Below are 14,219 nucleotides of genomic sequence, written 5' to 3'. Positions count from 1 at the left end.
TGTATGTATGTAAAATGTATAAATTCTTGCAGCACTAACATATATAAGGAGCCCTTTAAATTAACAGATGCTTTGATATCTTGGTATTATTCCAATTGAGTCTCATATCTGCCCTGTGAGGTCAGGACCCATGGAGATCCCAGGTTTACAGATGAAGAAACTTCTGAGTTTAAATAATTAAGATTAAATAAGAAAAGTGAAGTGATTTGATCATGCCACAAAGTTAGTGTCAGAAGTAGGATATGAAGCCAGATTTTCCTGACTTAAGTCCAGCTTTTGATATACTCTGCTGTGCTATATATTTTAGTATTTTAGTTGTATGTACATACACCACAGACATAACTTTTGAAACATATACACACATATATGGGTGTTTATATTTGAAATACAAATATATAACTATTGAAATGTATATATTGCATAAATTATATAGTGCATGTATATATAATACTTCTACATAGATACGTATCTCCCTACTGCTGTAGCCTGTCCCTGTCCCTACATCTTCTCAGATGTGATCTTTCCTGATCTATACCATCAATGAAAAACACACTTGACCATCTTCACATCATATCATTAAAAGAGCACATTCTGTAACAGAAAAAACTTACATTAAGTAAGGGACATGAAGAAGCATTCAAGAGAGTAGCCATCTCCTTTAGGTTTTCAATGATTGCTTGGTCCTTTTTTTGCAAACCACCAATAAACATCTTTATATGTGTCTGTACACATTTGGGATCCTAGAAGAAAAGTCAGTTTATTTAGTGAGTGTTTCGGAAGCACTTGGATTATAGCCGGTCCAAGCCAAAATAGTTACGTTTTCTCACTATAACAGATTTACAGAGATTAATTTATAAATTGGCAAAACTTGATTCCATCACAGTATACTCTACAATGGTCTGCTCTTCTCTGATACCTTCTGCACATTAACTTATATTCAACAAGATTCTGAATTCTCCAAAGCGTTTAGAAAGTTCCCATATTCTTAAGAAGTCTGCCCACATCCCAGAGTATTCTGGGAGGTTCTGAAAAGGAGATGGTGGGTGCTAAGTGCATATAAGAGCACTGATGTTCCCATGTTCTTGTCATGAGCCTTGAAGGCATTATATATAACTCCTCACACCTCTCCAGCCATGGGACCACTCATACTTTTTTCTCCCACATTAGAGGTCTGGTCTGAAGTGTGTATCTATGGGATTGCCCTGAGTTCCTGCCTTTGATGCTTAATGCTACAATATCACATTATAACTCAAGCATGGGGAAAAAACCACAGAACAACCATTTAGAATTGGTGTAATCTTCCTGCCTATTCCTTGCTAGAGGAACCAATACAATCATAGATTTAGAATAGAACAAGACCTTAGAGGTCATTGAATCCATCTTTTTAACTTTATAGATGAGAAAACTTGTACCAAGCGCTATTAAATGATTTGCCCACAGTCACACAGATAATAATTATCTGAAGGAAGGATTTAAACAGTTATTTAGCTGCTATATCACATTGCTTTTTAATAAGTCAGTGTTCTGCTGCTAGTAGTGGCTGCCAGCTAACTACAATTACATATCTCTGGGATTGGAGAAAAGACTTTGGGATGGAAAGATATGAGTTCTGACCCCAAGTTCTAACCTCAGTATAAGATTGATACTTAATGTGGCATTTGATAGCAGTTAAAGTTCTGTCACAGCCATGATCTCATCTTATCCTTATGTCTCTATTCTAGCTCTAACTCCAGTGTGTCATAACTTTATGATCCTGAGCAAATCACATCTTCTGTGAGTCTCAGTTTCCTTATATATAAATAGGGATAATAATATTTGCACTTTCTACCTCAGACTTATTTGACAAATGCTCTATGAACTTTTAAGTACTGTGCAATAAGGGTTATAATTATTTGCAAATGAAATTATTTTATGGCTAAGAAAACTGAGGTGCCAAGTAGACTTTCCCAGTATCATAGCCAATTGAATTTCTGGTTCTAAAACCAATTCTCTATTTTTTCTTTCCTTTCCTTTTTTTTTTTTTTTTTTTTTTTTTGTTAGTCAATTTGGATCACACAACTAAGAAGTGCTAAGTATCTGAAGTCCGATTTCAGAGCCAGCACTCTTACCACTGCACCATCTAGCTGCCTTCAATGCTCTGTTTTTAGGAGAAGAGATCCCATGTTAACAAGGGACCCAGGCTAGAAAACTGAAGGAAGGGCTCAGAGATTCTTGGTCTTTAAAAACTTAGAGCAGATTTTCTCTCAGAAGACTGTGGGAGCCATTGTCTGGCTCCTCCTTTTCCTGCTGCCTTTTGTCCTACTAGTGACCTGTAAGATGCTCTCTCTGACGGAGATGAGAGGGAGAAATGGAGCTGTAGTAGCGACTTGGATACATAAAGTAGTTTCTGGCTTTGGCACATGACTTTTGGCTCCTATAATCCCTCTTGGGGCAGGAGCAAAGAAGGGAGTGGAGGAAGAAGGAATTCATGCTGTTGAAACCCTTTGAATAGCCAGAAAACTAACGCTGGTAAATCACATAAGCGACACACCAGCTACAACTTATCTTAAATAGTAATTGCTCTGATGGAGGGAGAGTTGGCACAAGGATCATTAAAATAGTTCCCTTTAGAAAGGCAGATATAGAGATAGATATAGAGGAGTACATCTTACCTCTCTATTGAATTCTTCTGAAACAATCGTGAACTTTCCTTTCTGCATAAAAGAAAGCAGATGATTAGCTCACATTTAAAGAGAGAAGGGGACTGATTAAGTTTTAGAGAGCAAAGTTTGGAGCCAAGCCAACTGTGAGTCACTTACCTCTCCTGAGTCTGGAGTGATATTATGTGATAATTTCAGAGTTTGATCAATTATAGTCTCCAGGTCGGGTTTCATGGAGCTCGGAATGGTGGGTGCCAAGCTGACATAAGTGATCAAACCAGAAAAGAGCAGAAGGTGACAGAACTCTTGCATTGTAGTTTTTGGTTTCAAGCTTCAGTTCTGAACTGGGCTGATCAGGGGCTGAGAAGCTCTTATATGCAGTTAGAGGAAATGATTAATGTTGACCACAAACAAACCGAAGGAGGCAGGGGAAACTACCTGAGGGATGGAATCTCCGGCTTCTTATCACATCACTGTTACCCATGAGATCCTCAAACACCCATTTACACACTAGGGTTACATTTGGGAATTTCATTGAGAGATTGCTTCCAATAACCAGAAGCCCCCGATAAAACCAATCTGATAGAAGGGCTGCCAGGCCCTAGGGAAAAATGGCTCCAGGCCTCAGAGTCTGTGCTACTATACCTGCCATGCTTGGTTCAAGGTGATTTCCAGTCTGAATTAATTTATCAGCATGGTATCTAGAGCTGGAAAGGTCCTTAAAGACCTTATTTCTTTCTTTCATTTTATAGATGGGAAAACTGAGATTTAAAGAAGTGAAGGGATTTCCCCTAAGATCCCATAATTAGAAAAGTTGATATTTGAACCCCAACCCTCTAATTCTTTATCTAGAATTCTTTCTATTCCCTGTCTGGAATTCTTAAAATTAACCATACCATCAGAGTATTAATCATTCAATAAACATTTATTAAGCACCTACCTTGTACTCACTCCATCCTGGGGATACAAAGACAGATATTAACCTGTCTCTACCTTCAAAGAACTTCCATTATATCCAGGAAAATCGCATGTAAACATATGTATGTAGACACATATATAGCCAGACACAACTTTTATCCCCTTCCCCCCATACACACAATGAGAGGCAGCATGGTGTACTGGATAGGACTTTGAACTTGGAAACATAAAGATCTTGAGTAAAACCTGCTTCAGATATTTTTTGCTGTGGGACTTAGTTAAGTCAATTGCACTGTATTTCAGTTTCTTCATTTGTAAAAACAAGGGGATTGGACTCAATGTCTCTATATTCCCTTTCAATACTAAATTTATGATCCTATAAATACAAACTATTGTCTTTGGATAGGCATGAGCAATGATGGGATGGGGGAATAAGGAAAAACTTTACATGAGAAATGGAGCTTGAGTAGAGTTTTACAAGAAGCTTAGAAATTCTAAGAAGAAGTGAGGAGGGAGAGAATTCAAGACAGAAAATGAAAAGGCATGGAGATAGGACAATGAGATCAACTGGGCAGAAAACTTGGGAAATAGCTTGGATTGGATCCAATTATTCAGATGAGATGTTTGTTTTAATTCTACATGTTTTTTCACATAATTACGTCTATGGCTTACATGAATATGGTCAACATTTGACGTCTGTAAACTGAGATTATTATTTAGATGATCATTATACATTGTGTTAATATTTCAGTCTTATGTGGTTCTTCCCCCCTTTCCTCCTTTGCCCCAAGCCCACAGCTCTACTAACAAATACACACAGGGATCAGCCATATTTATGTTTCTTTGATTTAGTCAAATCTTACTTGCTCCTACTTGAGGAAGCTTTTAAAAAATGTATATGCATATATTAATCAGTCACCCTTGTCTGTTAACTCTCATAGCCCTCCTAATGTATAACACAGTTTAGCACCTATATTAACCTTGACTCTTTAAATAGCAAATTTTGGGGGGTTAAGGACCAAGTCACTTTTTTGATCATCTCCAGTGTTAAACACAGGATTGTCCTTGAAGCAGTTGTTTTAGAGAACCTCCACTGCTGCCTCTTCCTTCTCTTCCTCCTCCTCCTCCTCTTTCTCACCTTCAGCACCATCATCTTCTTCCTCCTCTTGCTGTCATTGCTACGTTTCCCAATTCTCTTGGAGTCCTGATACCTCTTTTATGGAGTGGTAGTTGAGAAGATCCCCAGGCTCTCCATGGCTAAGAAAAAGCCAAAGCAAGGAGTCAAGACTGAAAATGACCACCTTAATTTGAAGGTGCCAGGGCAAGATGATTCAGTAGTGCAATTTAAGATTAAGAGGCACACACTACTTAGTAAACTAATGAAAGCCTATTGTAAACAACATGTTTTGTCAAGGAGGTAGATCAGATTCTGATTTTATGGGCAATCAATGAAACAGACACACCTGCAAAGGATAAAAATTCAATCTATATATTCTGGCAGCAGACAGGAAGTATTTATAATAAAAAGAGAAATCGCAACTCTGCTCCAGAACTATGCTCCCAAGGAAAACAATACATTCACAGTTAGAAAACCAAGATTGGATTCATTCACATCCTGATTACTGCAGTATATTTTTCTCTCTTCTTTTGATTCCCTTTGCCCACTCATTTATTGTACACAAAATAACTGATGTATGAACACAGACATAATGAATTTTTAAAAACTAAATGGCTGATTGTATATTTTAATCAGCATCAAATGGAGATGAGAAGGGGAGAAAACAAACTGGTTCAGTGAAAATATTTCTTTTCCCTATTAGTGGCAGGTTCATTCAACTTTTAACTTTATCTTTCAATTTTGCTCTTATTGTTTGAAAACAACAACAAAAAAAAACCCCAAAAATTCTTGCACACCTTGTTTGATTGGATAATTTCAATTTCTTTTAATCTTTATAATGTTTTTACATGTAGCTGTTACATGTAAATCAATCTCTGTTTCTCGATAGGGATAAATTACTATAAAGAAATTGTTCCTAGACAGTATTCCCTTCAAGTCAAACATCTTGTTGTTTAAATAAACTTCTTGTTTAAAATTTAAAAAAAGAAGTAGCTGTTTTATAAAAGTTTGTTGGATGGATGGATGGATAAATGACAAGAATTTCAGTTTTATCAACCTAAGTGGATAGTGGATAGAGACTCTTCTTTCTGAATGAAAATACAACCTCAGATATTTATTGTGTGACCCTGAGCAAGTCACTTAACCTTGTTGGCATCAGTTATTTCATCTGTAAAATGAACTGGGGAAGGAAATGGCAAACCACTCTAGAATTTTTGCCAAGAAAACCCTAAATGGGGTCAGATATGACTGAAATGACTGAACAACAACAATTCAGTCCTTACATGTATTTGGAATTCTTTCCCAGTGACAGTTAATATGATCACATTTCTTAGCCTCATTATGATTCAGTGGTCCCAAATCTCCAGATTGGATACAAGGACTTCACAGAGCTGTGAAACGAGCAATGCAAAGGACACTGTCTTCGAGACAGATTCCTATTTCTTTGCCTAGGAGATGGGTAAGAAGTCTTCCAGTCTCATCTATGAGAAATGCTGAAAAATTGAGTTTTCACAATAGTGAAATAGTAGTGCAGGATAGTGGGGACCAAGAGATTTTCAGAATGTGAGAGGTTAAGGAAGGTTAATCTTCAACAGAACAATTAAATGATCAATAGAAGTCTTAAGTAAACAAGGAATTGGGGAACCAGGAAGGCACAGGTAGATTTAGCCAATCAGAAAGAGTCTTGTGGTTTTGAGAAAACTACAAACTTAAGATAATAGCTGATCTAGCCCAAATTAGTTGGGGTCAATGACCTGACCTGAGCAAATCACTAATGTACCTGGTTAATAGGCTAATTGAATATTAAACAACATATCTTGTAGGAAGAGTTTCTAAAAATGGTCAATTTTTTGATCATTTGATATTTTTGATCATTATCATTTTTTGATCATTTGATTTGATCATTAATCATTTTTGAACATGGGATATTTGATGAGGGAGGGGGAGCATGTTTATACATATTTAGAGGAAACATGTAGTAGGCATATAAGAAAGATTGTAACCTAGAAGAAATGGACCAATCTGTTCTCTGAAGGGAAGGACTATGCCAAACTAGCAAGTATAAAGGTTCTCCCACTTCTGTGCTTGGGGCTCCCTCTTCCCAAAAAGGAATGGGCCCCGCTTTTGGCCAGAAACGGTTAAGTTGATTCCTTAAGACTCTTCTTTAATAAATTTTCCTTGACATTTGATTTTCAGAGTCAAGAGTGTATTTCTAACATCATTCTTTGCAGGTCTCTATGTTTTCAAAAATCTCTGAATGCCTATAAGGAATAGGTAAATGGTAACAAAATGTGGGAGCTTAGTTAATAGACTAGTTAGTTCTGATTTGTCTAAGTGTCTGAGTGAGAATTTACTGAATACCTACTGTATACTCATCATCAAGCTCTTGATAGCATAGGCTACAAACTGTTGAGAGATTATCAGAAAATCTGGGCTTATGTTTTCCTCTTTCTGCTCTGCTCACTGCTTGATATCAGCAGCAGTGATAGGCCTGGTTTCTGAAAGCAGGCATAAACTTGCACAGAATTTCTCAAATGATATCATGAAAATTAAACACTTGTTAAGTACTCAGAGAATGCCAGATATCTTTACAGAAGCAGTTCCTGCTTCCACAGAACTTAACTTTCAGCCACTTGAGCCAAAGAGTGCGTCCTGCAACTTATGAAGTAAGTGTGTGTATGTTTACCTGACTGGACAAAGACATGGCTGATTTTGGGATTTGCTCCCATGGGTTGATTCCTTCTTTGGATGAATAATGATATATCTTTCTGGTTAAGTGGGACGGATGTGAGGCTTTCTCAGAAAACTGACCCCTGTCATAATTTAGGAATTCAGTTCCAGGGAAAAAAACCCTTACTTGTACTCTTGCTCTTGTACCTTGAATTCCCAGGAAGTCAGGGACAGCTGGGGTCCAAGATCAATTTGTTTCAGGGCATGAAAACCCTGCTATATTTGGGCACATCTATTTGAGTTATTTTAGGTTAGTGATCATTGTCCCACACATGATTAAGGCTGCAGTTTTGACTTGGACCTTTTAAAGTCAATCAAGAGCAAGGAGTCACTCTTTTTTTTTTTTTTTTAAATTAATAACTTTTTATTGACAAAACCCATGCCAGGGTAATTTTTTACAACATTATCCCTTGCAGTCACTTCTGTTTTGATTTTTCCCCTCCCTCCCTCCACCCCCTCCCCCAGATGGCAAGCAGTCCTAAACATGTCACAGTATATCCTAGATAAAATATATGTGTGCAGAACCGAACAGTTCTCTTGTTGCACAGGAAGAATTAGATTCAGAAGGTAGAAATAACCCGGGAAGAAAAACAAAAATGCAAACAGTTTACATTCATTTCCCAGTGTTCCTTCTCTGAGTGTAGCTGCTTCTGTCCATCATTGATCAATTGAAACTGAGTTAGATCTTCTCTTTGTTGAAGAAATCCATCAGAATATATTCTCATACAGTATAGTTGTTGAAGTATATAATAAGTATATAATAATCTCCTGGTTCTGCTCATTTCACTCAGCATCAGTTCATGTAAGTCTCTGTATTCATCCTGCTGATCATTTCTTACAGAACAATAATATAAGGAGGCCCTCTTTAAGCAAAAAACTGAGGTACCTGATTCTAAGTAAGGCTCAATGAGATTAAAGTAAACTAGTTACTCCTCTATATTATTTCCCATGGAGTTCCTTCTTCCCTATCTAATTCTTCTTCCTGGAGCAAAATATTTTCAATGAAGAAGTGCCTAGAGGCAGAGGAAATGGGATAGGTGACTTCAGGATTTCCTGAGGTAGGGGAATATTAGATGAACTTCAGTTCATCATGCCCAAAGCTTCCAGAAAAAAAAAAACAAAACCAACAACATTTCAAGCAATGAATGGGTAAGTGGGGATAACAAGATCTAGTCTTCTACCAACTAATTCCAGTAAGTGAAATCCCTCCTATCTTTCTAACAGGGGTTCAGCACCCATTATCTGGACAGAGGCTATAAGATGGAGAGGATGCCTGGAAGTCCTAGACACACACACACACACATACACACACACACACACACACCCCTTGTTATCAGGAGAAGATTGGCAATGATCAAGTCTTTCTCTTGTTGGAAAGATAACAGCCATTTGCTCATTATGTTCCAGTGACACATGAGAATATTCTTAGATTGCATTAACCAAAGAAAATGAGATTGATGATATCAGGACAGTGTTTGATTGTTCTCCCAGGGGTTCTGCTGTTATCACTGAGTCAAAAACTTTTACTGGTCAAATACAAATGAAAGTTTAAAATGACTCCTTTTGCCCAACATCTGAAGGGTAGGTAGGGAATAAAAAGGTCAGAATAACTTCCCTAAAGTACAAAAAACCAACAACAACCCAGGTTATGGAACTTTGTTTTAGGACTGGCTCTTGCAAAATTTCCTTGACTGTTTCTTTCCTTGTGTTATGTTTCTTTCCGACCACTAGAACCCCTGGGTTTTGCTATCTGTCTTCCTAAGAGAAGTCTCAGTCATTGAAAATATAATGCTGACTCTCTATATAAATGGAATCCTCATTTCTTAGTGGGAAATTGAACCTCCTTGATTTTTTCTGAAAGCAGGAATTTGCTGAGATTGGCTAAAGTCCTCTGCAGTCAGAAGAGCATCCATTGCATGAAATGCAGAAGGTGGGTATCCAATGGAAAATCTAAGTAATGTGAAAAGCCCAGAACTTCTCCAGTGAAACTGTAAGGTGGCAAAATTCACTCATTACTAAAAAAAAAAAAAAAAAAAAAAAACTAGAATTGATCCCATATTATCATATTCCTGCAGAAACCTGACTTGTATAATTCACCAGTTTTTTAAAAATAATTCTTGTCAAACATTAATAATTATCAACAAAAATCTTTAAAAATCAAATAAGGAAAAGAATGCGGGATAAAATAATCCATCAAACCATAAATTGAACTATTTACATTTTGATAAGAGGAAGTGATACATAAACTTTTAGAAATAGTAATAATATTATCTAAATCAACATGAAACAGTGGAAAGATTCTGGATTTGGAGTCAAACAACCTTGGTTCACATCTTAATTCTTCCACTTATTACGTGTGTGACTTTGGACAAATCACTTAACCACTTCAAAATTCAGTTTCTTCTTCTATAAAATGAAGGCATTTGAGTGGGAAATGACTAGTGTATTATCCTAAGACCTTTAATGTCTTCTTTTTTGATCTCTTTTCTGACTATATTTTTATCTGATTTTGTTGTTTTTGTTTATGCTGTTTATTTTCTGTTAACCTGGGGCAGTTCTCAAAGACTACAGTGACAGCTGAGCCACCATTTGTATTAGCAAAGAAAATTCCCATACCAGTAAAGTCACAATCCTAGACATATTGATATACTTTGTTTTTCAGATTCTATGTCTATTGATTTATCATCTAATTATCTATTCATCTATCTATACATATGTGTATGTAAATTAATCAGTACATTACATTAATCAATAAGTACATTATTAGATATAACATGTAATGCTATAATGTAATAACATGATAACATGATCAATATGTTATGAATGTTTGTGCTCTTAAAACACAAATATCCAACTATTTAAAAACCATGATCACTAGACAAGTACATTACAAACCATCTTGAAACCATCGTAGACCATTACAAACATGTTGAAGAAGTAAACTTCATATTCCTCTCATTGCAGAATTAAAGCTATTTTCTGATTTAAACTTATTTTCTCTTATTTTGCTAATCTTCTTTCTCAGATTTTCAAATGAATTTATGAGCAACACTGGTCATTTATTTAGTATAGTTTTTGTGAAAGTATGACTTGTGTTTTAGTGATAAAAATGAAGAAAGTCATGTCTGAAGAGATTTGTTTCTTTATAAAAGTTTACATATAAATATTGTTAAAAATAAAATAATATATGCAATTTCACTTTAAGTACATTTACCATTTGACATAGTACTTGTCATTAGCAAAAAAATATATATATATATATATCACAACTGCCTAATCATTTTTGTTGATTGATTCAGTGACAATTTTTTTTAAAAAAGGAATTTCCATCTCTCAGAAATATTATAACATAATCTTGCCATTTTCCTTCATATATTTGTATGAACAAGCAATTTCACATTATTCTTGTTTTAAATCCAAACAGATGAAAACTTGGCACAAACCAAATTTAAGACTGTATTTTTTTAATGTTTAGCCAAATATTGCAGACCTTTGTTCAAACAAAAAAGTGCATGTTGAAATTGGTTTTTATATGTGATTATGTTAAGTTAAAGTTAGTCTTCCTAGTTAAAATTTTTTCATTAAAATGATATTGATATTCAAAAAAGTTATAAAATAAATTTAATATGCAGTCTTACAGATAATAATAAATATATAGTCTTAGCTTATTTTAATTCTCACAAAATACCTCATATAAAATTCTTATGTTATTTAACAATTAGTTTTATAATTTTATATTTTATGTTTTCAAAATTGTAAGTACAATAAAATTTTATGTTTTAAAGTTACAATTACATAATGTAAAATTTAATTCAGAACTTTTGGAGGCAAAAGTTATAGTTTTATTTATTGTAAGCATGTAATGAATAAATCTAAAAGAATATTATGAGCATTATATTAAATCACCCTAAGGATTTATAAAACTTTTTTTTTCATTGTTGATAGGAGTTCACAGAATAAAAATGTTGAGAACTATTAGAGCATTAGAAAGACAGAGCGTAGCTTCAAGAGTAAAGAAATGCTGACAGCAAACTCCAATCCTGTTACAAATTGATTGTGTTACCCTTGACAAACTTAAGTTCTCAGTGTCGTGGTAACTCTCTAAGATTATAGATAGCTGAGAATATGCCAACCTTATCAGATAGAGAAAGTTCTTTCCTGGGAACTCTCCATATCAGAGCAATTACAAACTTAGTCCAACAGGGAAAATGAAAAAAGAAATAAGGAGATCTGAACAACTTGGAAAACTTTTATGAACAGATGCAGAGGAGAGGAAGAATTCAATTTAAAGACCATTATGATTTAAAGGAAAACAACACAGAAAGCATCAGAATTCAAAGAATGTTGTAAATAATCTTAATTTCAAATGGTAAAATATACTTCCTCCCTTTTGGCAGAGAGGTGAAAGACTTTGGATTTTGTCAGAGAGGGCCAATGTGTCTTGGTTTTGCTTATTTATGCTTCTTTGAGCATAGTATTTTCACTTTGTCGTTGTTGTCTGTTTTCTTCTTTCTCATGTTTTTTCCCCCTTTTTGATCTGATTTTTCTTGTGCAACATGACAAATATGGAAATATTTAAAAGAACTGTACATATTTAACCTATATCAAATTGCTTGCTATCCTGGGAGGGGGAAGAAGGAGAAAAATTTGGAACATAAAGTTTTGCAAATGTTGAAAACTATCTTTACATGTATTTGGAAAAATAAAATCTTATTAAAAATTATACTTCTTTGACCCAAGGAAAGGCTGTGTTGGATAGAAATACTAAACAGTGATAATCTTTTTTTAAATGATCAATAAATATTTATAGTTTGAAAATAGTTTATAAATTATTCATTAATTAGCAGAAAGGGAGGATGGTGTTTTATATATATCCTAATCATAGTTTTAAAATTAAGTGAGATTTTAAAGACAATCAAGTCTGATCCTGTCATATTTCATAGATAAGAAAATAGAAGATGGGCTAAGTGACTTGCCTAATTCTAAATCTATGATCCTATGATTCTTAGTTTGATCAGTCTTTTGCTTTGTGAAAAGGGAAGAAATGCCATACTTTCATAATTATCTGTAGGCAATGGATGGTGGTTCCCTTACCTGAGCTGCCTAAAGCTTTAAAAGACTCCAAATTGAGATGCAACCTCTAGGGAAGTTGAAAACTCATTAACTGACTCATTACCAGACTTCTAAGTGGTCATACCTTCCCCTTTCCAATGATTCTCCATTCTTCATTTTCCATTCTCCATTCCAGTTGACATCATTCAAACCTCATTCTCTATCTTTCATTACCTAATTCCCATTGCCCTCAATCCATTTGTCACCCCAAACCTTCTGCTGTCAATATCTCATTTTAAGAATACCTTCCCTTTGATTGAGTTCTCACACAGTGCCTCCTCAGCAGACAACAAACTTGCCTTCATCTCAAATATTCTTTTTCAAATCCTTCTATCCTCTAGTTCTCAGTGATACCTGACATAATCCTGATAATGTTGCTTCCTTAGCCTCCCTGACAAGCTCTTGCTTGTACTTTCTCTCATTTTCCCAAACTAGTTGGTCCAGTTAAAATACTCCTTGCTTTCCATTTCCATTTCTTAGTTCTCTTTTTACCATCATCATTCAATAACTTCTCTTCCTTTGAAGTTCATTCATTCCATATATAGATATTTCAGTGGATAGAGCACTGAACTGAGGTCAGGGAGTTCTGAATACAAATCCAGCCTTGAATACTTAAGTAGCTTTATGACTTAGAACAATCATATAATTTTTGTCTGTCTCAGTTTCCTCAACTGTAAAATAAGGATAACACTTCCGTTATAGGATTGATATGATAATCAAATGATATAATATTTATAAAGCACTTAGCACAGTGCCTGCTATATAGTAGATATTTAATAAATTATTTATTTAATTTAATAAATTCCTTTCTTCTGGTCAAAATTCTGATTGCTATTGTCTATTGATTTCCAGGATACTCCCTTTCTTTTGTCAATGAATTCAGTGCCCAGCTCACAGTCTTTCCTCTTCAATTCAAGTACTAAGGGTTAAAGTCCATATTGCTATTTCCTCAACACCAGAATCTCACAATTTCTTATCTTCCTTACTGCACATGACCTACTCCTCTATCCCATCTCAGCTACATATAAAAATGGTCATGCCATAATCTTATTACTTCCATGTTTGTGATCTTAATCTGTTGTCATTTTACTTCATCTTCTTCCTTGGAACCCTAAATCCTTTTCTTCATTCTCACCATTACCTGCCTTGATCTCTTGATCTCTCAGTTCTTTTTCAAGACATCCCATTTGCACTGACAACACTCTCCTCTCTTCCCCGTCTTGACCCCTTGGAAAACTAGTTCAACTCTATGCTGTTCATTTTTCTTGAGTTCCTTGTCCCCTCATTCTATCACTTTTCTTGCCCTGAATTACTTCCATCATTCATTGTTTTGTTGTTACACAGTTTAATAAAGCTAGAGAAAATTATGAAATTTTACTGCCTATGTTGATTACAAATCTTATAATTAAAAAAAATCAATTATAGCTTTTTATATACAAACCATATGCATGGGTAATTTTTCAACACTGACCCTTACAAAAACTTCAGTTTCAACTTTTCTTCTCCTTCCTTCCACCTCGTCCCCTAGATGCCAGGTAGTCTCATACATGTTAAATATGTTAAAATATATGTTAAATACAATGTATGTATACATATTTATACAGTTATCTTGCTGTAAAAGAAAGATCAGATTTAGAAAGAAGGTAAAAATAATCTGGGAAGAAAAAACAAAAATGCAAGCAAACAATAATAGAAAAAGTGGC

The 14,219-nt window shown here is 34.9% G+C and overlaps 1 pseudogene; it reads left to right on the top strand.

Moving 5' to 3' along the window:
* The first annotated feature begins 4,810 nt into the window (after window positions 1-4,810).
* On the top strand, window positions 4,811-5,145 carry LOC100932485 (annotated as a pseudogene).
* The last annotated feature ends 9,074 nt before the right edge of the window (window positions 5,146-14,219 follow it).

Source organism: Sarcophilus harrisii, chromosome 2 (genome assembly GCF_902635505.1).
Source record: "Sarcophilus harrisii chromosome 2, mSarHar1.11, whole genome shotgun sequence".
Classification (NCBI taxonomy): Eukaryota; Metazoa; Chordata; class Mammalia; order Dasyuromorphia; family Dasyuridae; genus Sarcophilus; species Sarcophilus harrisii.
The sequence above is the reverse complement of the archived record's forward strand: the minus strand, read 5'-3'. Positions and strand labels throughout refer to the sequence as shown.